Below are 26287 nucleotides of genomic sequence, written 5' to 3' on the forward strand. Positions count from 1 at the left end.
TCCTGGATGAGGTAAGACTGGTTATTGTAAAAATATTTTCGCCCTTTGTTTCTGCTCCAGAAGTAATGTCATTTCTAGCAATTTATTTTAAAAGTGTTAAATGTATTGGGAAGATATTAAACGAATATAACATATGGACATCTAAGTGGAAATTCCTTGTGAAGTGTACAAGAGATCCAAATACACCAGGTGGTATACGGATCCCCCCTGCCCGTTTCAAAATTGGGCAAACAAATGGGGATTTCTTCTTTTCTGGGATGCCAGTATATTGCAGAAATTGTGGGCGCTATGGTCATTCAAAAGAAAACTGTCATGTATCATGTAGAAATTGTGCTAGTGAAGAACATGAGACAAAAGAATGCCCTAAGGAAAAGAAATGCAGTTTTTGCCAGACTCCAGGTCACTTTTATTTTTCTTGCCCTCACAGATTTCGGGAAGATGAGCAAAAGGGGAAGTCCAAGACGTCCGACCAAGGACCAAAAGATCAGACCACCCCTCAGGAGGAGGAACAACAACCTGGAGCCTCTGGAGACAATAAGGGCGTACCAAATAGTGAAGTGTCTCCAGAGTCTATGACAGGTAAAATACCAAATCCCAAAACCTGGCTGCAGGACCTGCGGGAGTCCAAAAGGAGGGCTGAGAAGGAGCAGAAGGGCACTACTGGTAAGGTCAAAAGGGACCGGCAAAAGGCCGACACAGAAGCCCATGCCCAGTCTGGGTCTCCTAGTGCTGAGGGCGCTGAGTGGATAAAGGTGGGTCCTAAGAAAAAGAAAAAGGGTGGTTCGGAGGAGGCAGCAGGAGGTGAACAGATGGACACTTCTCCAGAAGGGGACGTGGACGCTGGACCCTCAGGGGTTTCGGTCTCCGCTGCTACAGGTGGGGACCGGGATCTTGCTGCCTCTGAAGAGTCAGAGGCTCTGCCTTGTGCGCAACCTCCTCCTATAGGACGACCTTCTACAGGTCAAACAGGGGCGGCGGAACCCCTCGGGGACCCACCTGATGAGGAACTGCATGGCCAGCCAATGGAGACCCAGCGGGTTCTGCCAGCCAGCCCTCCGAGCTATGCCAGTGTAGCGTCGGGTTTATATAAATGTGGTAATCTTTCCTCCTCCACGGAGACTCTCGTGACGATACTATCAGATGAGGAGGGAGGCGCAAGCCCAGTGGTCTGATCAGGTTCATCGGACAGGTAAATCCGTTGCTCTTAGTTACCTAAGTAAAATTTCTACATTTTCTAATGATGGCTGAACTCAAAGGTATTTCCCTCAACGTGAGAGGCATAAAATCTAACACGAGAAGAACTGCTCTTTTTAATTTTTTTACGTGTTTTACTGCATCTGTATTTTTTCTGCAAGAATGTAATATCCCACATGAAATGTCATATCAAAAATATAAAGATGAGTGGAAGTGTGGGCCATCTGTCTGGTCCGGATCAAATGCTGCAGGATCAGCGGGTGTAGCCATACTTTTTAAAGGGAACGTTTTAATTGATTTTATTCAGGAAATTTTACCAGGTCGTATTTTATTAGTGAAAGCTTTTATTGATGGTATTAGATGGCAGTTTTTAAATTTTTATGGATCCCCAGAGAAAAATGAAAGAGCCGAAATGCTTGATCTTTTACCATTATTCATTAATAACTCTGAACCTTTTATCTTAGCAGGGGATTTTAATTGTGTTTTAAAAGGTGAAAACCGGCGCTCCAGCTCTGTAAGCAGGAACTACGATAAAACCTCAGGTATGCTACATGATATAGTCAAAGATGCTAAATTGATAGACATATATAAAGAGTGTCATAGTGACAGCCCAGAGGATGCCGGTTTCACTTGGAGCAATGCTAATTGTAGCTCTAGGATTGATTTTATTTTTGGTTCAGATAAAACAATACCTGCCAAATGTGAAGTTTTAACTAATATATTTTCAGACCATAAACTTTTATCCTTTACCATAAAAGTAAATGACAACAAAAAATGTGGTAAGAAAAGCTGGAAAATGAACGTATCCCTTTTAACCGACCCGCAGATTTTATCAGATTTTATTGAGTTTTATAGGAAATGTAGAAAAGGGAAAAAAACAAATGAGACTATGAGTGTATGGTGGGATAGAATGAAAGTAAAAATAAAAGACTTTTTTATTAAAAAGAGTATATGTAGAGCCAAAGAAAAATATGAAGAATATAGAATTTTAAATACCCGCCTACAAACATTATTTAAGCTCAGAGACAATGGGATAGATGTACAACTTGATATTTCAAACTTAAAAGAAGAGATTTCAAAATGGCTAGAACAAAAAGGAAAAGAGATAATTTTTCGTTCTAGAGTACAACATATAGAAGAAAATGAAAAGTGTTCCAGATATTTTTTTAGGAAAAATAAAAAAGAAAAAGTGATAATTGACCATATAGATGGTGAGAATAATATAAAAAATATGCTGGGTAAAGTTGAGGTTTTTTTTTCTAATCTTTTTAATGGAAAAAATATAGATAATAAATTAATGGATGATTCGCTGCAAGGACTAACAGCTGTTTTAGATCCCGCATCCCAAGAGTTTTTATCCCAAGTTTTAACGGAACAAGAAGTGTTAAAAACTATTAAAAGTTTTAAAACTGGAAAGGTCCCTGGTCCTGATGGCATCCCAATAGAATTTTATGTATGTTTTTATGATATTTTAAAAGATGATTTGTTTTATTTGTTTACTGAGGTTTTTAATAATAAGGTTTTATTAAATTCCTGGAAGAAAGGTGAAGTCTCCCTCCTATACAAAAAAGGCGATAAATCAAAATTAGAAAACTGGAGACCAATAACACTTTTAAATTGTGACTATAAAATAATGGCTAAAATTTGTGCAAATCGTCTAAAAGAAGTCATCAGCAAAGTTATTCATTCTAATCAAGTGTGTGGGGTGCCGGGGCGCAGTATATGGGACAATCTGAATTTAGTGAAAGACTGTATTGAGGATGTGAAAGACAGAAAGGGGAAAATGGCGATTTTATCTATTGATTTTGAAAAAGCATTTGACCGTGTCTCACACTTTTATCTTTTTAAAGTTTTAGAGAAAATGGGCATACCAGAAGGGTTTTTACTATCGCTTAAAGCATTTTACAAGGATTGTACAAGTAAGATTTTAGTGAATGGTTTTAAGACACAAGAGGTATTTTTACGGTCAGGGGTGAAACAGGGATGCCCTCTGTCCCCCCTACTGTTTATCTGTGCACTGGAACCAATGTTATGTGCAATACGCCAAAATAAACAGATATGCGGTGTCCCTCTGCCTGGAAGCGGTGGTTTGGAGGCCAAGGTTGTAGGCTACATGGATGACGTGGCGGTCTTGTGTACAGATGCACCATCACTTACGGCCACTCTCCATCAAGTGCAATCCTTTTGTCTAGCTTCTGGTTTTAAAATCAATTTTAATAAGTGTAACATTTTAAGTGTTGGGGGGATGATTTTACGTGATGTACCAATTAATGTCTCCGAATCCATTTCCATTTTAGGTTTATCATTCACTGAAAATAATGATGGTTATAATAGTTGGGAAACAATTACACAGAAAGTAAATACGAAAATATGTATGTGGAACATGAGGAGACTTACAATGGAGGGTAAAGTATTGGTTTTAAAGATGGTGATTTTACCTCTTTTATTGTATCTTAGCATGGTTTTCCCCCCGCCTGTTAATGTTTTAAAAAAGATAACCAAAACTTGTTTTACCTTCTTTTGGAACTCAAAAATGGAAAAGCTGAAAAGAGAAATCGTGATGAAATCAAAAGTAAAAGGTGGTAAAGATTTTCCAGATTTTAATAGGTTTCTTTTAATCCATCTGTTCGTTTACTGTTTTAATGCCCTTTTTAAGAATCACTATTGGTCCTTTTTTATGCGTTTTAATACAGGATTTTTTATGAGAAAGTTTGGATGGTATGAAGTTAATATATCTGTGCCCCATGCTTTTAATTTGTCGACGCATTATGAGATTTTAAGGAAAATAGTGTCCGATTTTAATTTAGGGACTAAGAAAATAGAGGAATTAAGAAATAGTAAGAAGCTAATTAAAGAAATACGTAAAAGTGAGGAAATATGTAATGTTGACAGATATGATGATGACAAATCTATGTCTATCTGGAAAATGATTAACGTTTTTTATCTTTTTAATGAACAGAGAGATCTGGCTTGGAGTTGCATGCACCGCTGTCTTCCTTGCCGGGCATTCCAATACAGAAGAGGATTTGTGAGGTCTGCCATCTGCCCAAGAGCCGGATGCCAAGAAGAGGAAACGGTGGAACATCTATTATGGACATGTAATTTTGCAAAGGATTTCTGGAGAAGACTGCTCCCCTTACTGGAAAGGGTGGCAGACCTCAAGGACTTTACATATAAAACTGTGCTATACGGACTTATGGAATGCCCCACAATGGACCAGTACACAATGGCTTGGAAGACAGTGAACTGCGCCAAGTCATCTCTCTGGAAAGCGCGCAACATTGCTATTTTTAAACAAGATGTTTTATCAGTGAATGATGTTTTAAGTTTATGTTTATGTGAAATGTATACTTATTATTTAATTGACAAAAAGAAGAATGTACATATTTCCAAAAAATGGCTTGTTGACCAATGGAACCTAATTATTTAAAATCTTTGTATTTTTTTGTTTTGTAAATTTCATTTGTCTTTTAACGTTTGGTATTTGTCTAATTATGCTTGTAATTTGTTAAAGTTTTAATAAACGGTTTTATCCCTCTGCAGGGGATAGCCAAATTAAAAAAATCTGTTCTTATCAGTTTAATATCTGATACGTCCCCTATCTGGGGACCATATATTAAATGGATTTTTAGAACAGGGAGATGGAAAAAGAGCTTGCTCTGTCCACTCCACGCATTGACCTGGTATTGCAGTATCTCCAGGACCGGTGCACCCCTTCTTTAATGCAGTTTCTAAAATCAGAAAGAATTGAATTCAATGTTTTTTGTTCATTTTGCTTGTTTGTCGGATTTTGGGATGGACTCTTTGGCTTTGCTTTTCTTCTCCTCATTGGATTTTTCATGTTCAAAGTTGCAGAAGCCAGATTACAAGCTCATTTTGGTTCAACTTCAGCAACTGTGCATTGCATTGCCATGTAATGTGATGCAATGCTATCTTTCTAGCTCTCCCTTTTTACTTCCTTTTGGATAAACAGACATATTAGGCAAGAATTTTGGAGCTTTCACCTAAATAACTACAGGTGGTGAGATAAGCTGCACAATATAATTGACCTTTCAGTATATTGTTGCACACACACCATCTATTTAGCAAATGCCCTTGTTATCAACAGCAGCCTTTTAAACTCACCTGAGCTAACAGGTATGTGCGCTGGTTACTCTGCTGCGCTTAAAATTTCTTTTTTGGTTTGCTACAATGCCTTTTCTGAAACGTTGTCTCCTTCTGCTGGAACACTGACTTCTTTCATTTAATGCCTGCAGACTATAAAAGAGAACCCAACCCAAAAAGTTTGGTTGATTAGTCTGTGGCATTCTGTTAAACTGTTGCTTATGGCGGTCTCTGTGAGCTTCTCAGCGACATTCAGCCAGCCAGGTATCCTGCCTGCAGTAGATGGAATGTGGCAATGGAACGCTGGCTGCGCGTGTCATAATAGGCTCTGAGCCTTTATATACCTGTGCACAGCAGCAGCCACCTTCAGTCTGCTGCTGGACAGCCAGCAGCAGCAGCAGCAGGAGAGGTATGTAATCAGGAGCCCTCCTGCTAAGGGTAGACAGCTGCTCGTTCCACCTCACCCCCCGCCTTAATTGGTTCTCCTCCCTTCCAACGGTGTTGAGGCGGGTGGGAACAGCAGGGGGTGAAGGTGCTGTGTTTAAAGAGGTGGAGTTATGCAGATCTAAAACGCGTGGATTGCAGCAGCAGCAAGCCGAAAAGTGCAGGCATGTAAGGGATCTAGAGGTTGACAACATGTCTTCTTAACGGGAGTCCAGGAGCTCATCTCCACAAATGGACTTTTCAGGATCCTTGGGTGGCTCCGTAGTTTGAAACCAATTCTGGTTATCGCTTCTCGGCCTTTTGGCTAAGATCAAGTGTAGTATCTGTTCTTATCAGTTTAATATCTGATACGTCCCCTATCTGGGGACCATATATTAAATGGATTTTTAGAACAGGGAGATGGAAAAAGAGCTTGCTCTGTCCACTCCACGCATTGACCTGGTATTGCAGTATCTCCAGGACCGGTGCACCCCTTCTTTAATGCAGTTTCTAAAATCAGAAAGAATTGAATTCAATGTTTTTTGTTCATTTTGCTTGTTTGTCGGATTTTGGGATGGACTCTTTGGCTTTGCTTTTCTTCTCCTCATTGGATTTTTCATGTTCAAAGTTGCAGAAGCCAGATTACAAGCTCATTTTGGTTCAACTTCAGCAACTGTGCATTGCATTGCCATGTAATGTGATGCAATGCTATCTTTCTAGCTCTCCCTTTTTACTTCCTTTTGGATAAACAGACATATTAGGCAAGCATTTTGGAGCTTTCACCTAAATAACTACAGGTGGTGAGATAAGCTGCACAATATAATTGACCTTTCAGTATATTGTTGCACACACACCATCTATTTAGCAAATGCCCGTGTTATCAACAGCAGCCTTTTAAACTCACCTGAGCTAACAGGTATGTGCGCTGGTTACTCTGCTGCGCTTAAAATTTCTTTTTTGGTTTGCTACAATGCCTTTTCTGAAACGTTGTCTCCTTCTGCTGGAACACTGACTTCTTTCATTTAATGCCTGCAGACTATAAAAGAGAACCCAACCCAAAAAGTTTGGTTGATTAGTCTGTGGCATTCTGTTAAACTGTTGCTTATGGCGGTCTCTGTGAGCTTCTCAGCGACATTCAGCCAGCCAGGTATCCTGCCTGCAGTAGATGGAATGTGGCAATGGAACGCTGGCTGCGCGTGTCATAATAGGCTCTGAGCCTTTATATACCTGTGCACAGCAGCAGCCACCTTCAGTCTGCTGCTGGACAGCCAGCAGCAGCAGCAGCAGGAGAGGTATGTAATCAGGAGCCCTCCTGCTAAGGGTAGACAGCTGCTCGTTCCACCCCACCCCCCGCCTTAATTGGTTCTCCTCCCTTCCAACGGTGTTGAGGCGGGTGGGAACAGCAGGGGGTGAAGGTGCTGTGTTTAAAGAGGTGGAGTTATGCAGATCTAAAACGCGTGGATTGCAGCAGCAGCAAGCCGAAAAGTGCAGGCATGTAAGGGATCTAGAGGTTGACAACATGTCTTCTTAACGGGAGTCCAGGAGCTCATCTCCACAAATGGACTTTTCAGGATCCTTGGGTGGCTCCGTAGTTTGAAACCAATTCTGGTTATCGCTTCTCGGCCTTTTGGCTAAGATCAAGTGTAGTATCTGTTCTTATCAGTTTAATATCTGATACGTCCCCTATCTGGGAACCATATATTAAATGGATTTTTAGAACAGGGAGATGGAAAAAGAGCTTGCTCTGTCCACTCCACGCATTGACCTGGTATTGCAATATCTCCAGGACCGGTGCACCCCTTCTTTAATGCAGTTTCTAAAATCAGAAAGAATTGAATTCAATGTTTTTTGTTCATTTTGCTTGTTTGTCGGATTTTGGGATGGACTCTTTGGCTTTGCTTTTCTTCTCCTCATTGGATTTTTCATGTTCAAAGTTGCAGAAGCCAGATTACAAGCTCATTTTGGTTCAACTTCAGCAACTGTGCATTGCATTGCCATGTAATGTGATGCAATGCTATCTTTCTAGCTCTCCCTTTTTACTTCCTTTTGGATAAACAGACATATTAGGCAAGCATTTTGGAGCTTTCACCTAAATAACTACAGGTGGTGAGATAAGCTGCACAATATAATTGACCTTTCAGTATATTGTTGCACACACACCATCTATTTAGCAAATGCCCTTGTTATCAACAGCAGCCTTTTAAACTCACCTGAGCTAACAGGTATGTGCGCTGGTTACTCTGCTGCGCTTAAAATTTCTTTTTTGGTTTGCTACAATGCCTTTTCTGAAACGTTGTCTCCTTCTGCTGGAACACTGACTTCTTTCATTTAATGCCTGCAGACTATAAAAGAGAACCCAACCCAAAAAGTTTGGTTGATTAGTCTGTGGCATTCTGTTAAACTGTTGCTTATGGCGGTCTCTGTGAGCTTCTCAGCGACATTCAGCCAGCCAGGTATCCTGCCTGCAGTAGATGGAATGTGGCAATGGAACGCTGGCTGCGCGTGTCATAATAGGCTCTGAGCCTTTATATACCTGTGCACAGCAGCAGCCACCTTCAGTCTGCTGCTGGACAGCCAGCAGCAGCAGCAGCAGGAGAGGTATGTAATCAGGAGCCCTCCTGCTAAGGGTAGACAGCTGCTCGTTCCACCCCACCCCCCGCCTTAATTGGTTCTCCTCCCTTCCAACGGTGTTGAGGCGGGTGGGAACAGCAGGGGGTGAAGGTGCTGTGTTTAAAGAGGTGGAGTTATGCAGATCTAAAACGCGTGGATTGCAGCAGCAGCAAGCCGAAAAGTGCAGGCATGTAAGGGATCTAGAGGTTGACAACATGTCTTCTTAACGGGAGTCCAGGAGCTCATCTCCACAAATGGACTTTTCAGGATCCTTGGGTGGCTCCGTAGTTTGAAACCAATTCTGGTTATCGCTTCTCGGCCTTTTGGCTAAGATCAAGTGCAGTGATCTAGCGGCTGCTGCCTTGGTCTTGGCTGAGAGGTGCTCGGGGTACCCGGCTCCTTGGCCTGGGGGGATCGCTCTGTTTTTCAGCAGGGCTTCACCTCCCTGCTGCTATTAGGGAGTCGGATTAGTCCCCGGGCAACGGGAGGCGATCATCTACCTGGCACTTCGGTGTTGAAGGTTTCTATTGAGAAGAGGAGAACCTGTTTGTGAAGAAGATGTCTGCAGCATCACATGAAGGAGAGGAAGATCATGTGCCTGAATTCGCTAAGGTGCAGAATTCTATTCGTTTGGTTGTTCAGGAGAACTTTCGAGATCAAAAGGATTTTAGGTATGTGATGAGTTAAGTTCTTGTGGATCTTTTTGGTTTGAAGACAGAAGAAGTGTTGGCGATAATGGACTACCCCAGGAGGGGTGTTTATGATATAGTTTTTGTTGACAAAGTTTTTTTTGAAGGATATCCAAGGAAAATGACTGCAAGCCAGGATAAAAGAATGGAGGGGATAAGTGTAATGCCACACTTCCCCGTTAGAGATAAATGGATCATTGTTAAAATGTACTCTCCATTGGTGGACGAAGAGGATGTTCTTACATTTTTGGAGTTTTTTTGTTTGTCAGTAACACCAAAAGGGAAGATTTATAATGAATTTGGTTTTTGGACTTCGAAGTGGAAATTTTTGGTCCGTTTCAAAGAAGATGAGCAGGGGACTGTGTTGCTTCCCCCAGCTAGGTTTAAGTTGGGTAATATAAATGGTGATATTTTTTTCAGTGGTATACCCACTTTTTGTCGAGTTTGTCGTCAATACGGGCATGGAAAGGAAAATTGTTCGGGTGGTGTATGTGGTTTTTGCAAAAAAGGTGATCATGAGTCAAAGGATTGTAAAGATCGGAGGAAGTGCAACTTGTGTCAGGAAGATACGCATGTTTTTAAGAATTGCCCAAAGAGGAAAAGAAATAAAGAGAAGGAGGTAGTGGTTAAAAAGGTTTTGGTAGAGAGAAAGGAGGAAAGTGTAGAAAAGGTGTTGGTGGTAAAGGGAAAAGAAAGCAAACCTGTAGGAGTGCAGAGGGAGATGGAGAAAACAAGAGTAGATTGGGGGGATAGGGTAGAGAGTGAAATGGGAGGTGTAAGTCAGGGAACTGGCCGTGGTAAGGTTAAAAAGCAAGAAAAGAGAAAGGAACAGGAAGTGGAGGTGGCAATGGAAGAAAATATAGTTGTTTTTCAACAACCTATGTTTATAAAGAATGCAGAATATTTTAACCGGTTGTACCGTAAGTTGTATGATGAGAAACGTTTGGACTATCTTATAGAGAATGTTAGGAAAGAACTAATAAGAGATAAAAATGTTTTTTGTGTGAAATATAGAATACCAGATGGTGTATCGAAACAAGTTTTTTCAGCATCAAGGGTTGAAGATTTGTCCCTTAAGGTTCTGAGTTGGGTTGGGGTTCATGCTTTTGATAATGGTTACAAGTATTTTACTTGATGTTATTACTGTTGTTAATACAGTTATAATTTAATTTTTATTTTTTTGGTATCCATTCAGGTTCTGAAACATTTCTTTCTTTGTAAGTATTGTTGTATTTTTGTAATTTTTTTTTCTGACATTAAAAGTACCAAAACCTGATGATGATTTAAGTTGGAGTCCACGTCTTGTCTCCCTTTTTGGAGAAGAGGACTGTGGAGTGGACTTTAATTTTAACCTGAATAGGTTTTAAAAAAAAAAAAAAAAAATCTGTTCTTATCAGTTTAATATCTGATACGTCCCCTATCTGGGGACCATATATTAAATGGATTTTTAGAACAGGGAGATGGAAAAAGAGCTTGCTCTGTCCACTCCACGCATTGACCTGGTATTGCAGTATCTCCAGGACCGGTGCACCCCTTCTTTAATGCAGTTTCTAAAATCAGAAAGAATTGAATTCAATGTTTTTTGTTCATTTTGCTTGTTTGTCGGATTTTGGGATGGAATCTTTGGCTTTGCTTTTCTTCTCCTCATTGGATTTTTCATGTTCAAAGTTGCAGAAGCCAGATTACAAGCTCATTTTGGTTCAACTTCAGCAACTGTGCATTGCATTGCCATGTAATGTGATGCAATGCTATCTTTCTAGCTCTCCCTTTTTACTTCCTTTTGGATAAACAGACATATTAGGCAAGCATTTTGGAGCTTTCACCTAAATAACTACAGGTGGTGAGATAAGCTGCACAATATAATTGACCTTTCAGTATATTGTTGCACACACACCATCTATTTAGCAAATGCCCTTGTTATCAACAGCAGCCTTTTAAACTCACCTGAGCTAACAGGTATGTGCGCTGGTTACTCTGCTGCGCTTAAAATTTCTTTTTTGGTTTGCTACAATGCCTTTTCTGAAACGTTGTCTCCTTCTGCTGGAACACTGACTTCTTTCATTTAATGCCTGCAGACTATAAAAGAGAACCCAACCCAAAAAGTTTGGTTGATTAGTCTGTGGCATTCTGTTAAACTGTTGCTTATGGCGGTCTCTGTGAGCTTCTCAGCGACATTCAGCCAGCCAGGTATCCTACCTGCAGTAGATGGAATGTGGCAATGGAACGCTGGCTGCGCGTGTCATAATAGGCTCTGAGCCTTTATATACCTGTGCACAGCAGCAGCCACCTTCAGTCTGCTGCTGGACAGCCAGCAGCAGCAGCAGCAGGAGAGGTATGTAATCAGGAGCCCTCCTGCTAAGGGTAGACAGCTGCTCGTTCCACCCCACCCCCCGCCTTAATTGGTTCTCCTCCCTTCCAACGGTGTTGAGGCGGGTGGGAACAGCAGGGGGTGAAGGTGCTGTGTTTAAAGAGGTGGAGTTATGCAGATCTAAAACGCGTGGATTGCAGCAGCAGCAAGCCGAAAAGTGCAGGCATGTAAGGGATCTAGAGGTTGACAACATGTCTTCTTAACGGGAGTCCAGGAGCTCATCTCCACAAATGGACTTTTCAGGATCCTTGGGTGGCTCCGTAGTTTGAAACCAATTCTGGTTATCGCTTCTCGGCCTTTTGGCTAAGATCAAGTGTAGTATCTGTTCTTATCAGTTTAATATCTGATACGTCCCCTATCTGGGGACCATATATTAAATGGATTTTTAGAACAGGGAGATGGAAAAAGAGCTTGCTCTGTCCACTCCACGCATTGACCTGGTATTGCAGTATCTCCAGGACCGGTGCACCCCTTCTTTAATGCAGTTTCTAAAATCAGAAAGAATTGAATTCAATGTTTTTTGTTCATTTTGCTTGTTTGTCGGATTTTGGGATGGACTCTTTGGCTTTGCTTTTCTTCTCCTCATTGGATTTTTCATGTTCAAAGTTGCAGAAGCCAGATTACAAGCTCATTTTGGTTCAACTTCAGCAACTGTGCATTGCATTGCCATGTAATGTGATGCAATGCTATCTTTCTAGCTCTCCCTTTTTACTTCCTTTTGGATAAACAGACATATTAGGCAAGCATTTTGGAGCTTTCACCTAAATAACTACAGGTGGTGAGATAAGCTGCACAATATAATTGACCTTTCAGTATATTGTTGCACACACACCATCTATTTAGCAAATGCCCTTGTTATCAACAGCAGCCTTTTAAACTCACCTGAGCTAACAGGTATGTGCGCTGGTTACTCTGCTGCGCTTAAAATTTCTTTTTTGGTTTGCTACAATGCCTTTTCTGAAACGTTGTCTCCTTCTGCTGGAACACTGACTTCTTTCATTTAATGCCTGCAGACTATAAAAGAGAACCCAACCCAAAAAGTTTGGTTGATTAGTCTGTGGCATTCTGTTAAACTGTTGCTTATGGCGGTCTCTGTGAGCTTCTCAGCGACATTCAGCCAGCCAGGTATGCTGCCTGCAGTAGATGGAATGTGGCAATGGAACGCTGGCTGCGCGTGTCATAATAGGCTCTGAGCCTTTATATACCTGTGCACAGCAGCAGCCACCTTCAGTCTGCTGCTGGACAGCCAGCAGCAGCAGCAGCAGGAGAGGTATGTAATCAGGAGCCCTCCTGCTAAGGGTAGACAGCTGCTCGTTCCACCCCACCCCCCGCCTTAATTGGTTCTCCTCCCTTCCAACGGTGTTGAGGCGGGTGGGAACAGCAGGGGGTGAAGGTGCTGTGTTTAAAGAGGTGGAGTTATGCAGATCTAAAACGCGTGGATTGCAGCAGCAGCAAGCCGAAAAGTGCAGGCATGTAAGGGATCTAGAGGTTGACAACATGTCTTCTTAACGGGAGTCCAGGAGCTCATCTCCACAAATGGACTTTTCAGGATCCTTGGGTGGCTCCGTAGTTTGAAACCAATTCTGGTTATCGCTTCTCGGCCTTTTGGCTAAGATCAAGTGTAGTATCTGTTCTTATCAGTTTAATATCTGATACGTCCCCTATCTGGGGACCATATATTAAATGGATTTTTAGAACAGGGAGATGGAAAAAGAGCTTGCTCTGTCCACTCCACGCATTGACCTGGTATTGCAGTATCTCCAGGACCGGTGCACCCCTTCTTTAATGCAGTTTCTAAAATCAGAAAGAATTGAATTCAATGTTTTTTGTTCATTTTGCTTGTTTGTCGGATTTTGGGATGGACTCTTTGGCTTTGCTTTTCTTCTCCTCATTGGATTTTTCATGTTCAAAGTTGCAGAAGCCAGATTACAAGCTCATTTTGGTTCAACTTCAGCAACTGTGCATTGCATTGCCATGTAATGTGATGCAATGCTATCTTTCTAGCTCTCCCTTTTTACTTCCTTTTGGATAAACAGACATATTAGGCAAGCATTTTGGAGCTTTCACCTAAATAACTACAGGTGGTGAGATAAGCTGCACAATATAATTGACCTTTCAGTATATTGTTGCACACACACCATCTATTTAGCAAATGCCCTTGTTATCAACAGCAGCCTTTTAAACTCACCTGAGCTAACAGGTATGTGCGCTGGTTACTCTGCTGCGCTTAAAATTTCTTTTTTGGTTTGCTACAATGCCTTTTCTGAAACGTTGTCTCCTTCTGCTGGAACACTGACTTCTTTCATTTAATGCCTGCAGACTATAAAAGAGAACCCAACCCAAAAAGTTTGGTTGATTAGTCTGTGGCATTCTGTTAAACTGTTGCTTATGGCGGTCTCTGTAAGCTTCTCAGCGACATTCAGCCAGCCAGGTATCCTGCCTGCAGTAGATGGAATGTGGCAATGGAACGCTGGCTGCGCGTGTCATAATAGGCTCTGAGCCTTTATATACCTGTGCACAGCAGCAGCCACCTTCAGTCTGCTGCTGGACAGCCAGCAGCAGCAGCAGCAGGAGAGGTATGTAATCAGGAGCCCTCCTGCTAAGGGTAGACAGCTGCTCGTTCCACCCCACCCCCCGCCTTAATTGGTTCTCCTCCCTTCCAACGGTGTTGAGGCGGGTGGGAACAGCAGGGGGTGAAGGTGCTGTGTTTAAAGAGGTGGAGTTATGCAGATCTAAAACGCGTGGATTGCAGCAGCAGCAAGCCGAAAAGTGCAGGCATGTAAGGGATCTAGAGGTTGACAACATGTCTTCTTAACGGGAGTCCAGGAGCTCATCTCCACAAATGGACTTTTCAGGATCCTTGGGTGGCTCCGTAGTTTGAAACCAATTCTGGTTATCGCTTCTCGGGCTTTTGGCTAAGATCAAGTGTAGTATCTGTTCTTATCAGTTTAATATCTGATACGTCCCCTATCTGGGGACCATATATTAAATGGATTTTTAGAACAGGGAGATGGAAAAAGAGCTTGCTCTGTCCACTCCACGCATTGACCTGGTATTGCAGTATCTCCAGGACCGGTGCACCCCTTCTTTAATGCAGTTTCTAAAATCAGAAAGAATTGAATTCAATGTTTTTTGTTCATTTTGCTTGTTTGTCGGATTTTGGGATGGACTCTTTGGCTTTGCTTTTCTTCTCCTCATTGGATTTTTCATGTTCAAAGTTGCAGAAGCCAGATTACAAGCTCATTTTGGTTCAACTTCAGCAACTGTGCATTGCATTGCCATGTAATGTGATGCAATGCTATCTTTCTAGCTCTCCCTTTTTACTTCCTTTTGGATAAACAGACATATTAGGCAAGCATTTTGGAGCTTTCACCTAAATAACTACAGGTGGTGAGATAAGCTGCACAATATAATTGACCTTTCAGTATATTGTTGCACACACACCATCTATTTAGCAAATGCCCTTGTTATCAACAGCAGCCTTTTAAACTCACCTGAGCTAACAGGTATGTGCGCTGGTTACTCTGCTGCGCTTAAAATTTCTTTTTTGGTTTGCTACAATGCCTTTTCTGAAACGTTGTCTCCTTCTGCTGGAACACTGACTTCTTTCATTTAATGCCTGCAGACTATAAAAGAGAACCCAACCCAAAAAGTTTGGTTGATTAGTCTGTGGCATTCTGTTAAACTGTTGCTTATGGCGGTCTCTGTGAGCTTCTCAGCGACATTCAGCCAGCCAGGTATCCTGCCTGCAGTAGATGGAATGTGGCAATGGAACGCTGGCTGCGCGTGTCATAATAGGCTCTGAGCCTTTATATACCTGTGCACAGCAGCAGCCACCTTCAGTCTGCTGCTGGACAGCCAGCAGCAGCAGCAGCAGGAGAGGTATGTAATCAGGAGCCCTCCTGCTAAGGGTAGACAGCTGCTCGTTCCACCCCACCCCCCGCCTTAATTGGTTCTCCTCCCTTCCAACGGTGTTGAGGCGGGTGGGAACAGCAGGGGGTGAAGGTGCTGTGTTTAAAGAGGTGGAGTTATGCAGATCTAAAACGCGTGGATTGCAGCAGCAGCAAGCCGAAAAGTGCAGGCATGTAAGGGATCTAGAGGTTGACAACATGTCTTCTTAACGGGAGTCCAGGAGCTCATCTCCACAAATGGACTTTTCAGGATCCTTGGGTGGCTCCGTAGTTTGAAACCAATTCTGGTTATCGCTTCTCGGCCTTTTGGCTAAGATCAAGTGTAGTATCTGTTCTTATCAGTTTAATATCTGATACGTCCCCTATCTGGGGACCATATATTAAATGGATTTTTAGAACAGGGAGATGGAAAAAGAGCTTGCTCTGTCCACTCCACGCATTGACCTGGTATTGCAGTATCTCCAGGACCGGTGCACCCCTTCTTTAATGCAGTTTCTAAAATCAGAAAGAATTGAATTCAATGTTTTTTGTTCATTTTGCTTGTTTGTCGGATTTTGGGATGGACTCTTTGGCTTTGCTTTTCTTCTCCTCATTGGATTTTTCATGTTCAAAGTTGCAGAAGCCAGATTACAAGCTCATTTTGGTTCAACTTCAGCAACTGTGCATTGCATTGCCATGTAATGTGATGCAATGCTATCTTTCTAGCTCTCCCTTTTTACTTCCTTTTGGATAAACAGACATATTAGGCAAGCATTTTGGAGCTTTCACCTAAATAACTACAGGTGGTGAGATAAGCTGCACAATATAATTGACCTTTCAGTATATTGTTGCACACACACCATCTATTTAGCAAATGCCCTTGTTATCAACAGCAGCCTTTTAAACTCACCTGAGCTAACAGGTATGTGCGCTGGTTACTCTGCTGCGCTTAAAATTTCTTTTTTGGTTTGCTACAATGCCTTTTCTGAAACGTTGTCTCCTTCTGCTGGAACACTGACTTCTTTCATTTAATGCCTGCAGACTATAAAAGAGAACCCAACCCAAAAAGTTTGGTTGATTAGTCTGTGGCATTCTGTTAAACTGTTGCTTATGGCGGTCTCTGTGAGCTTCTCAGCGACATTCAGCCAGCCAGGTATCCTGCCTGCAGTAGATGGAATGTGGCAATGGAACGCTGGCTGCGCGTGTCATAATAGGCTCTGAGCCTTTATATACCTGTGCACAGCAGCAGCCACCTTCAGTCTGCTGCTGGACAGCCAGCAGCAGCAGCAGCAGGAGAGGTATGTAATCAGGAGCCCTCCTGCTAAGGGTAGACAGCTGCTCGTTCCACCCCACCCCCCGCCTTAATTGGTTCTCCTCCCTTCCAACGGTGTTGAGGCGGGTGGGAACAGCAGGGGGTGAAGGTGCTGTGTTTAAAGAGGTGGAGTTATGCAGATCTAAAACGCGTGGATTGCAGCAGCAGCAAGCCGAAAAGTGCAGGCATGTAAGGGATCGAGAGGTTGACAACATGTCTTCTTAACGGGAGTCCAGGAGCTCATCTCCACAAATGGACTTTTCAGGATCCTTGGGTGGCTCCGTAGTTTGAAACCAATTCTGGTTATCGCTTCTCGGCCTTTTGGCTAAGATCAAGTGTAGTATCTGTTCTTATCAGTTTAATATCTGATACGTCCCCTATCTGGGGACCATATATTAAATGGATTTTTAGAACAGGGAGATGGAAAAAGAGCTTGCTCTGTCCACTCCACGCATTGACCTGGTATTGCAGTATCTCCAGGACCGGTGCACCCCTTCTTTAATGCAGTTTCTAAAATCAGAAAGAATTGAATTCAATGTTTTTTGTTCATTTTGCTTGTTTGTCGGATTTTGGGATGGACTCTTTGGCTTTGCTTTTCTTCTCCTCATTGGATTTTTCATGTTCAAAGTTGCAGAAGCCAGATTACAAGCTCATTTTGGTTCAACTTCAGCAACTGTGCATTGCATTGCCATGTAATGTGATGCAATGCTATCTTTCTAGCTCTCCCTTTTTACTTCCTTTTGGATAAACAGACATATTAGGCAAGCATTTTGGAGCTTTCACCTAAATAACTACAGGTGGTGAGATAAGCTGCACAATATAATTGACCTTTCAGTATATTGTTGCACACACACCATCTATTTAGCAAATGCCCTTGTTATCAACAGCAGCCTTTTAAACTCACCTGAGCTAACAGGTATGTGCGCTGGTTACTCTGCTGCGCTTAAAATTTCTTTTTTGGTTTGCTACAATGCCTTTTCTGAAACGTTGTCTCCTTCTGCTGGAACACTGACTTCTTTCATTTAATGCATGCAGACTATAAAAGAGAACCCAACCCAAAAAGTTTGGTTGATTAGTCTGTGGCATTCTGTTAAACTGTTGCTTATGGCGGTCTCTGTGAGCTTCTCAGCGACATTCAGCCAGCCAGGTATCCTGCCTGCAGTAGATGGAATGTGGCAATGGAACGCTGGCTGCGCGTGTCATAATAGGCTCTGAGCCTTTATATACCTGTGCACAGCAGCAGCCACCTTCAGTCTGCTGCTGGACAGCCAGCAGCAGCAGCAGCAGGAGAGGTATGTAATCAGGAGCCCTCCTGCTAAGGGTAGACAGCTGCTCGTTCCACCCCACCCCCCGCCTTAATTGGTTCTCCTCCCTTCCAACGGTGTTGAGGCGGGTGGGAACAGCAGGGGGTGAAGGTGCTGTGTTTAAAGAGGTGGAGTTATGCAGATCTAAAACGCGTGGATTGCAGCAGCAGCAAGCCGAAAAGTGCAGGCATGTAAGGGATCTAGAGGTTGACAACATGTCTTCTTAACGGGAGTCCAGGAGCTCATCTCCACAAATGGACTTTTCAGGATCCTTGGGTGGCTCCGTAGTTTGAAACCAATTCTGGTTATCGCTTCTCGGCCTTTTGGCTAAGATCAAGTGTAGTATCTGTTCTTATCAGTTTAATATCTGATACGTCCCCTATCTGGGGACCATATATTAAATGGATTTTTAGAACAGGGAGATGGAAAAAGAGCTTGCTCTGTCCACTCCACGCATTGACCTGGTATTGCAGTATCTCCAGGACCGGTGCACCCCTTCTTTAATGCAGTTTCTAAAATCAGAAAGAATTGAATTCAATGTTTTTTGTTCATTTTGCTTGTTTGTCGGATTTTGGGATGAACTCTTTGGCTTTGCTTTTCTTCTCCTCATTGGATTTTTCATGTTCAAAGTTGCAGAAGCCAGATTACAAGCTCATTTTGGTTCAACTTCAGCAACTGTGCATTGCATTGCCATGTAATGTGATGCAATGCTATCTTTCTAGCTCTCCCTTTTTACTTCCTTTTGGATAAACAGACATATTAGGCAAGCATTTTGGAGCTTTCACCTAAATAACTACAGGTGGTGAGATAAGCTGCACAATATAATTGACCTTTCAGTATATTGTTGCACACACACCATCTATTTAGCAAATGCCCTTGTTATCAACAGCAGCCTTTTAAACTCACCTGAGCTAACAGGTATGTGCGCTGGTTACTCTGCTGCGCTTAAAATTTCTTTTTTGGTTTGCTACAATGCCTTTTCTGAAACGTTGTCTCCTTCTGCTGGAACACTGACTTCTTTCATTTAATGCATGCAGACTATAAAAGAGAACCCAACCCAAAAAGTTTGGTTGATTAGTCTGTGGCATTCTGTTAAACTGTTGCTTATGGCGGTCTCTGTGAGCTTCTCAGCGACATTCAGCCAGCCAGGTATCCTGCCTGCAGTAGATGGAATGTGGCAATGGAACGCTGGCTGCGCGTGTCATAATAGGCTCTGAGCCTTTATATACCTGTGCACAGCAGCAGCCACCTTCAGTCTGCTGCTGGACAGCCAGCAGCAGCAGCAGCAGGAGAGGTATGTAATCAGGAGCCCTCCTGCTAAGGGTAGACAGCTGCTCGTTCCACCCCACCCCCCGCCTTAATTGGTTCTCCTCCCTTCCAACGGTGTTGAGGCGGGTGGGAACAGCAGGGGGTGAAGGTGCTGTGTTTAAAGAGGTGGAGTTATGCAGATCTAAAACGCGTGGATTGCAGCAGCAGCAAGCCGAAAAGTGCAGGCATGTAAGGGATCTAGAGGTTGACAACATGTCTTCTTAACGGGAGTCCAGGAGCTCATCTCCACAAATGGACTTTTCAGGATCCTTGGGTGGCTCCGTAGTTTGAAACCAATTCTGGTTATCGCTTCTCGGCCTTTTGGCTAAGATCAAGTGTAGTATCTGTTCTTATCAGTTTAATATCTGATACGTCCCCTATCTGGGGACCATATATTAAATGGATTTTTAGAACAGGGAGATGGAAAAAGAGCTTGCTCTGTCCACTCCACGCATTGACCTGGTATTGCAGTATCTCCAGGACCGGTGCACCCCTTCTTTAATGCAGTTTCTAAAATCAGAAAGAATTGAATTCAATGTTTTTTGTTCATTTTGCTTGTTTGTCGGATTTTGGGATGAACTCTTTGGCTTTGCTTTTCTTCTCCTCATTGGATTTTTCATGTTCAAAGTTGCAGAAGCCAGATTACAAGCTCATTTTGGTTCAACTTCAGCAACTGTGCATTGCATTGCCATGTAATGTGATGCAATGCTATCTTTCTAGCTCTCCCTTTTTACTTCCTTTTGGATAAACAGACATATTAGGCAAGCATTTTGGAGCTTTCACCTAAATAACTACAGGTGGTGAGATAAGCTGCACAATATAATTGACCTTTCAGTATATTGTTGCACACACACCATCTATTTAGCAAATGCCCTTGTTATCAACAGCAGCCTTTTAAACTCACCTGAGCTAACAGGTATGTGCGCTGGTTACTCTGCTGCGCTTAAAATTTCTTTTTTGGTTTGCTACAATGCCTTTTCTGAAATGTTGTCTCCTTCTGCTGGAACACTGACTTCTTTCATTTAATGCCTGCAGACTATAAAAGAGAACCCAACCCAAAAAGTTTGGTTGATTAGTCTGTGGCATTCTGTTAAACTGTTGCTTATGGCGGTCTCTGTGAGCTTCTCAGCGACATTCAGCCAGCCAGGTATCCTGCCTGCAGTAGATGGAATGTGGCAATGGAACGCTGGCTGCGCGTGTCATAATAGGCTCTGAGCCTTTATATACCTGTGCACAGCAGCAGCCACCTTCAGTCTGCTGCTGGACAGCCAGCAGCAGCAGCAGCAGGAGAGGTATGTAATCAGGAGCCCTCCTGCTAAGGGTAGACAGCTGCTCGTTCCACCCCACCCCCCGCCTTAATTGGTTCTCCTCCCTTCCAACGGTGTTGAGGCGGGTGGGAACAGCAGGGGGTGAAGGTGCTGTGTTTAAAGAGGTGGAGTTATGCAGATCTAAAACGCGTGGATTGCAGCAGCAGCAAGCCGAAAAGTGCAGGCATGTAAGGGATCGAGAGGTTGACAACATGTCTTCTTAACGGGAGTCCAGGAGCTCATCTCCACAAATGGACTTTTCAGGATCCTTGGGTGGCTCCGTAGTTTGAAACCAATTCTGGTTATCGCTTCTCGGCCTTTTGGCTAAGATCAAGTGTAGTATCTGTTCTTATCAGTTTAATATCTGATACGTCCCCTATCTGGGGACCATATATTAAATGGATTTTTAGAACAGGGAGATGGAAAAAGAGCTTGCTCTGTCCACTCCACGCATTGACCTGGTATTGCAGTATCTCCAGGACCGGTGCACCCCTTCTTTAATGCAGTTTCTAAAATCAGAAAGAATTGAATTCAATGTTTTTTGTTCATTTTGCTTGTTTGTCGGATTTTGGGATGGACTCTTTGGCTTTGCTTTTCTTCTCCTCATTGGATTTTTCATGTTCAAAGTTGCAGAAGCCAGATTACAAGCTCATTTTGGTTCAACTTCAGCAACTGTGCATTGCATTGCCATGTAATGTGATGCAATGCTATCTTTCTAGCTCTCCCTTTTTACTTCCTTTTGGATAAACAGACATATTAGGCAAGCATTTTGGAGCTTTCACCTAAATAACTACAGGTGGTGAGATAAGCTGCACAATATAATTGACCTTTCAGTATATTGTTGCACACACACCATCTATTTAGCAAATGCCCTTGTTATCAACAGCAGCCTTTTAAACTCACCTGAGCTAACAGGTATGTGCGCTGGTTACTCTGCTGCGCTTAAAATTTCTTTTTTGGTTTGCTACAATGCCTTTTCTGAAACGTTGTCTCCTTCTGCTGGAACACTGACTTCTTTCATTTAATGCCTGCAGACTATAAAAGAGAACCCAACCCAAAAAGTTTGGTTGATTAGTCTGTGGCATTCTGTTAAACTGTTGCTTATGGCGGTCTCTGTGAGCTTCTCAGCGACATTCAGCCAGCCAGGTATCCTGCCTGCAGTAGATGGAATGTGGCAATGGAACGCTGGCTGCGCGTGTCATAATAGGCTCTGAGCCTTTATATACCTGTGCACAGCAGCAGCCACCTTCAGTCTGCTGCTGGACAGCCAGCAGCAGCAGCAGCAGCAGGAGAGGTATGTAATCAGGAGCCCTCCTGCTAAGGGTAGACAGCTGCTCGTTCCACCCCACCCCCCGCCTTAATTGGTTCTCCTCCCTTCCAACGGTGTTGAGGCGGGTGGGAACAGCAGGGGGTGAAGGTGCTGTGTTTAAAGAGGTGGAGTTATGCAGATCTAAAACGCGTGGATTGCAGCAGCAGCAAGCCGAAAAGTGCAGGCATGTAAGGGATCTAGAGGTTGACAACATGTCTTCTTAACGGGAGTCCAGGAGCTCATCTCCACAAATGGACTTTTCAGGATCCTTGGGTGGCTCCGTAGTTTGAAACCAATTCTGGTTATCGCTTCTCGGCCTTTTGGCTAAGATCAAGTGTAGTATCTGTTCTTATCAGTTTAATATCTGATACGTCCCCTATCTGGGGACCATATATTAAATGGATTTTTAGAACAGGGAGATGGAAAAAGAGCTTGCTCTGTCCACTCCACGCATTGACCTGGTATTGCAGTATCTCCAGGACCGGTGCACCCCTTCTTTAATGCAGTTTCTAAAATCAGAAAGAATTGAATTCAATGTTTTTTGTTCATTTTGCTTGTTTGTCGGATTTTGGGATGGACTCTTTGGCTTTGCTTTTCTTCTCCTCATTGGATTTTTCATGTTCAAAGTTGCAGAAGCCAGATTACAAGCTCATTTTGGTTCAACTTCAGCAACTGTGCATTGCATTGCCATGTAATGTGATGCAATGCTATCTTTCTAGCTCTCCCTTTTTACTTCCTTTTGGATAAACAGACATATTAGGCAAGCATTTTGGAGCTTTCACCTAAATAACTACAGGTGGTGAGATAAGCTGCACAATATAATTGACCTTTCAGTATATTGTTGCACACACACCATCTATTTAGCAAATGCCCTTGTTATCAACAGCAGCCTTTTAAACTCACCTGAGCTAACAGGTATGTGCGCTGGTTACTCTGCTGCGCTTAAAATTTCTTTTTTGGTTTGCTACAATGCCTTTTCTGAAACGTTGTCTCCTTCTGCTGGAACACTGACTTCTTTCATTTAATGCCTGCAGACTATAAAAGAGAACCCAACCCAAAAAGTTTGGTTGATTAGTCTGTGGCATTCTGTTAAACTGTTGCTTATGGCGGTCTCTGTGAGCTTCTCAGCGACATTCAGCCAGCCAGGTATCCTGCCTGCAGTAGATGGAATGTGGCAATGGAACGCTGGCTGCGCGTGTCATAATAGGCTCTGAGCCTTTATATACCTGTGCACAGCAGCAGCCACCTTCAGTCTGCTGCTGGACAGCCAGCAGCAGCAGCAGCAGCAGGAGAGGTATGTAATCAGGAGCCCTCCTGCTAAGGGTAGACAGCTGCTCGTTCCACCCCACCCCCCGCCTTAATTGGTTCTCCTCCCTTCCAACGGTGTTGAGGCGGGTGGGAACAGCAGGGGGTGAAGGTGCTGTGTTTAAAGAGGTGGAGTTATGCAGATCTAAAACGCGTGGATTGCAGCAGCAGCAAGCCGAAAAGTGCAGGCATGTAAGGGATCTAGAGGTTGACAACATGTCTTCTTAACGGGAGTCCAGGAGCTCATCTCCACAAATGGACTTTTCAGGATCCTTGGGTGGCTCCGTAGTTTGAAACCAATTCTGTTTATCGCTTCTCGGCCTTTTGGCTAAGATCAAGTGTAGTATCTGTTCTTATCAGTTTAATATCTGATACGTCCCCTATCTGGGGACCATATATTAAATGGATTTTTAGAATAGGGAGATGGAAAAAGAGCTTGCTCTGTCCACTCCACGCATTGACCTGGTATTGCAGTATCTCCAGGACCGGTGCACCCCTTCTTTAATGCAGTTTCTAAAATCAGAAAGAATTGAATTCAATGTTTTTTGTTCATTTTGCTTGTTTGTCGGATTTTGGGATGAACTCTTTGGCTTTGCTTTTCTTCTCCTCATTGGATTTTTCATGTTCAAAGTTGCAGAAGCCAGATTACAAGCTCATTTTGGTTCAACTTCAGCAACTGTGCATTGCATTGCCATGTAATGTGATGCAATGCTATCTTTCTAGCTCTCCCTTTTTACTTCCTTTTGGATAAACAGACATATTAGGCAAGCATTTTGGAGCTTTCACCTAAATAACTACAGGTGGTGAGATAAGCTGCACAATATAATTGACCTTTCAGTATATTGTTGCACACACACCATCTATTTAGCAAATGCCCTTGTTATCAACAGCAGCCTTTTAAACTCACCTGAGCTAACAGGTATGTGCGCTGGTTACTCTGCTGCGCTTAAAATTTCTTTTTTGGTTTGCTACAATGCCTTTTCTGAAATGTTGTCTCCTTCTGCTGGAACACTGACTTCTTTCATTTAATGCCTGCAGACTATAAAAGAGAACCCAACCCAAAAAGTTTGGTTGATTAGTCTGTGGCATTCTGTTAAACTGTTGCTTATGGCGGTCTCTGTGAGCTTCTCAGCGACATTCAGCCAGCCAGGTATCCTGCCTGCAGTAGATGGAATGTGGCAATGGAACGCTGGCTGCGCGTGTCATAATAGGCTCTGAGCCTTTATATACCTGTGCACAGCAGCAGCCACCTTCAGTCTGCTGCTGGACAGCCAGCAGCAGCAGCAGCAGGAGAGGTATGTAATCAGGAGCCCTCCTGCTAAGGGTAGACAGCTGCTCGTTCCACCCCACCCCCCGCCTTAATTGGTTCTCCTCCCTTCCAACGGTGTTGAGGCGGGTGGGAACAGCAGGGGGTGAAGGTGCTGTGTTTAAAGAGGTGGAGTTATGCAGATCTAAAACGCGTGGATTGCAGCAGCAGCAAGCCGAAAAGTGCAGGCATGTAAGGGATCTAGAGGTTGACAACATGTCTTCTTAACGGGAGTCCAGGAGCTCATCTCCACAAATGGACTTTTCAGGATCCTTGGGTGGCTCCGTAGTTTGAAACCAATTCTGGTTATCGCTTCTCGGCCTTTTGGCTAAGATCAAGTGTAGTATCTGTTCTTATCAGTTTAATATCTGATACGTCCCCTATCTGGGGACCATATATTAAATGGATTTTTAGAACAGGGAGATGGAAAAAGAGCTTGCTCTGTCCACTCCACGCATTGACCTGGTATTGCAGTATCTCCAGGACTGGTGCACCCCTTCTTTAATGCAGTTTCTAAAATCAGAAAGAATTGAATTCAATGTTTTTTGTTCATTTTGCTTGTTTGTCGGATTTTGGGATGGACTCTTTGGCTTTGCTTTTCTTCTCCTCATTGGATTTTTCATGTTCAAAGTTGCAGAAGCCAGATTACAAGCTCATTTTGGTTCAACTTCAGCAACTGTGCATTGCATTGCCATGTAATGTGATGCAATGCTATCTTTCTAGCTCTCCCTTTTTACTTCCTTTTGGATAAACAGACATATTAGGCAAGCATTTTGGAGCTTTCACCTAAATAACTACAGGTGGTGAGATAAGCTGCACAATATAATTGACCTTTCAGTATATTGTTGCACACACACCATCTATTTAGCAAATGCCCTTGTTATCAACAGCAGCCTTTTAAACTCACCTGAGCTAACAGGTATGTGCGCTGGTTACTGTGCTGCGCTTAAAATTTCTTTTTTGGTTTGCTACAATGCCTTTTCTGAAACGTTGTCTCCTTCTGCTGGAACACTGACTTCTTTCATTTAATGCCCGCAGACTATAAAAGAGAACCCAACCCAAAAAGTTTGGTTGATTAGTCTGTGGCATTCTGTTAAACTGTTGCTTATGGCGGTCTCTGTGAGCTTCTCAGCGACATTCAGCCAGCCAGGTATCCTGCCTGCAGTAGATGGAATGTGGCAATGGAACGCTGGCTGCGCGTGTCATAATAGGCTCTGAGCCTTTATATACCTGTGCACAGCAGCAGCCACCTTCAGTCTGCTGCTGGACAGCCAGCAGCAGCAGCAGCAGGAGAGGTATGTAATCAGGAGCCCTCCTGCTAAGGGTAGACAGCTGCTCGTTCCACCCCACCCCCCGCCTTAATTGGTTCTCCTCCCTTCCAACGGTGTTGAGGCGGGTGGGAACAGCAGGGGGTGAAGGTGCTGTGTTTAAAGAGGTGGAGTTATGCAGATCTAAAACGCGTGGATTGCAGCAGCAGCAAGCCGAAAAGTGCAGGCATGTAAGGGATCTAGAGGTTGACAACATGTCTTCTTAACGGGAGTCCAGGAGCTCATCTCCACAAATGGACTTTTCAGGATCCTTGGGTGGCTCCGTAGTTTGAAACCAATTCTGGTTATCGCTTCTCGGCCTTTTGGCTAAGATCAAGTGTAGTATCTGTTCTTATCAGTTTAATATCTGATACGTCCCCTATCTGGGGACCATATATTAAATGGATTTTTAGAACAGGGAGATGGAAAAAGAGCTTGCTCTGTCCACTCCACGCATTGACCTGGTATTGCAGTATCTCCAGGACCGGTGCACCCCTTCTTTAATGCAGTTTCTAAAATCAGAAAGAATTGAATTCAATGTTTTTTGTTCA

At 43.2% G+C, this 26287-nt stretch overlaps 15 non-coding genes and 1 pseudogene across 15 annotated transcripts; all 16 read left to right on the forward strand.

Annotated features, from left to right (window-relative positions):
- The first annotated feature begins 4725 nt into the window (after positions 1–4725).
- On the forward strand, positions 4726–4911 carry LOC141236718 (U2 spliceosomal RNA). Its single transcript, XR_012302367.1, has one exon. It is a non-coding gene; the product is annotated as a U2 spliceosomal RNA (small nuclear RNA).
- A 1115-nt stretch (positions 4912–6026) lies between these two features.
- LOC141236464 (U2 spliceosomal RNA) lies at positions 6027–6217 on the forward strand. The gene has a single exon (XR_012302116.1). It is a non-coding gene; the product is annotated as a U2 spliceosomal RNA (small nuclear RNA).
- Positions 6218–7332: 1115 nt separating this feature from the next.
- LOC141236665 (U2 spliceosomal RNA) lies at positions 7333–7523 on the forward strand. The gene has a single exon (XR_012302316.1). It is a non-coding gene; the product is annotated as a U2 spliceosomal RNA (small nuclear RNA).
- A 2853-nt stretch (positions 7524–10376) lies between these two features.
- Positions 10377–10556, forward strand: LOC141236709 (U2 spliceosomal RNA; annotated as a pseudogene).
- Positions 10557–11671: 1115 nt separating this feature from the next.
- Positions 11672–11862, forward strand: LOC141236465 (U2 spliceosomal RNA). The gene has a single exon (XR_012302117.1). It is a non-coding gene; the product is annotated as a U2 spliceosomal RNA (small nuclear RNA).
- Positions 11863–12977: 1115 nt separating this feature from the next.
- LOC141236466 (U2 spliceosomal RNA) lies at positions 12978–13168 on the forward strand. Its single transcript, XR_012302118.1, has one exon. It is a non-coding gene; the product is annotated as a U2 spliceosomal RNA (small nuclear RNA).
- Positions 13169–14283: 1115 nt separating this feature from the next.
- LOC141236696 (U2 spliceosomal RNA) lies at positions 14284–14474 on the forward strand. The gene has a single exon (XR_012302346.1). It is a non-coding gene; the product is annotated as a U2 spliceosomal RNA (small nuclear RNA).
- A 1115-nt stretch (positions 14475–15589) lies between these two features.
- On the forward strand, positions 15590–15780 carry LOC141236467 (U2 spliceosomal RNA). Its single transcript, XR_012302119.1, has one exon. It is a non-coding gene; the product is annotated as a U2 spliceosomal RNA (small nuclear RNA).
- Positions 15781–16895: 1115 nt separating this feature from the next.
- Positions 16896–17086, forward strand: LOC141236468 (U2 spliceosomal RNA). Its single transcript, XR_012302120.1, has one exon. It is a non-coding gene; the product is annotated as a U2 spliceosomal RNA (small nuclear RNA).
- A 1115-nt stretch (positions 17087–18201) lies between these two features.
- On the forward strand, positions 18202–18392 carry LOC141236470 (U2 spliceosomal RNA). Its single transcript, XR_012302122.1, has one exon. It is a non-coding gene; the product is annotated as a U2 spliceosomal RNA (small nuclear RNA).
- Positions 18393–19507: 1115 nt separating this feature from the next.
- Positions 19508–19698, forward strand: LOC141236471 (U2 spliceosomal RNA). Its single transcript, XR_012302123.1, has one exon. It is a non-coding gene; the product is annotated as a U2 spliceosomal RNA (small nuclear RNA).
- Positions 19699–20813: 1115 nt separating this feature from the next.
- LOC141236472 (U2 spliceosomal RNA) lies at positions 20814–21004 on the forward strand. Its single transcript, XR_012302124.1, has one exon. It is a non-coding gene; the product is annotated as a U2 spliceosomal RNA (small nuclear RNA).
- A 1118-nt stretch (positions 21005–22122) lies between these two features.
- On the forward strand, positions 22123–22313 carry LOC141236473 (U2 spliceosomal RNA). The gene has a single exon (XR_012302125.1). It is a non-coding gene; the product is annotated as a U2 spliceosomal RNA (small nuclear RNA).
- Positions 22314–23431: 1118 nt separating this feature from the next.
- On the forward strand, positions 23432–23622 carry LOC141236615 (U2 spliceosomal RNA). The gene has a single exon (XR_012302267.1). It is a non-coding gene; the product is annotated as a U2 spliceosomal RNA (small nuclear RNA).
- A 1115-nt stretch (positions 23623–24737) lies between these two features.
- Positions 24738–24928, forward strand: LOC141236625 (U2 spliceosomal RNA). Its single transcript, XR_012302277.1, has one exon. It is a non-coding gene; the product is annotated as a U2 spliceosomal RNA (small nuclear RNA).
- Positions 24929–26043: 1115 nt separating this feature from the next.
- On the forward strand, positions 26044–26234 carry LOC141236474 (U2 spliceosomal RNA). The gene has a single exon (XR_012302126.1). It is a non-coding gene; the product is annotated as a U2 spliceosomal RNA (small nuclear RNA).
- Positions 26235–26287: the final 53 nt, after the last annotated feature.

Source organism: Phyllobates terribilis, unplaced genomic scaffold (genome assembly GCF_046119375.1).
Source record: "Phyllobates terribilis strain yellow unplaced genomic scaffold, ASM4611937v1 Scaffold_710__1_contigs__length_769263, whole genome shotgun sequence".
Classification (NCBI taxonomy): domain Eukaryota; kingdom Metazoa; phylum Chordata; class Amphibia; order Anura; family Dendrobatidae; genus Phyllobates; species Phyllobates terribilis.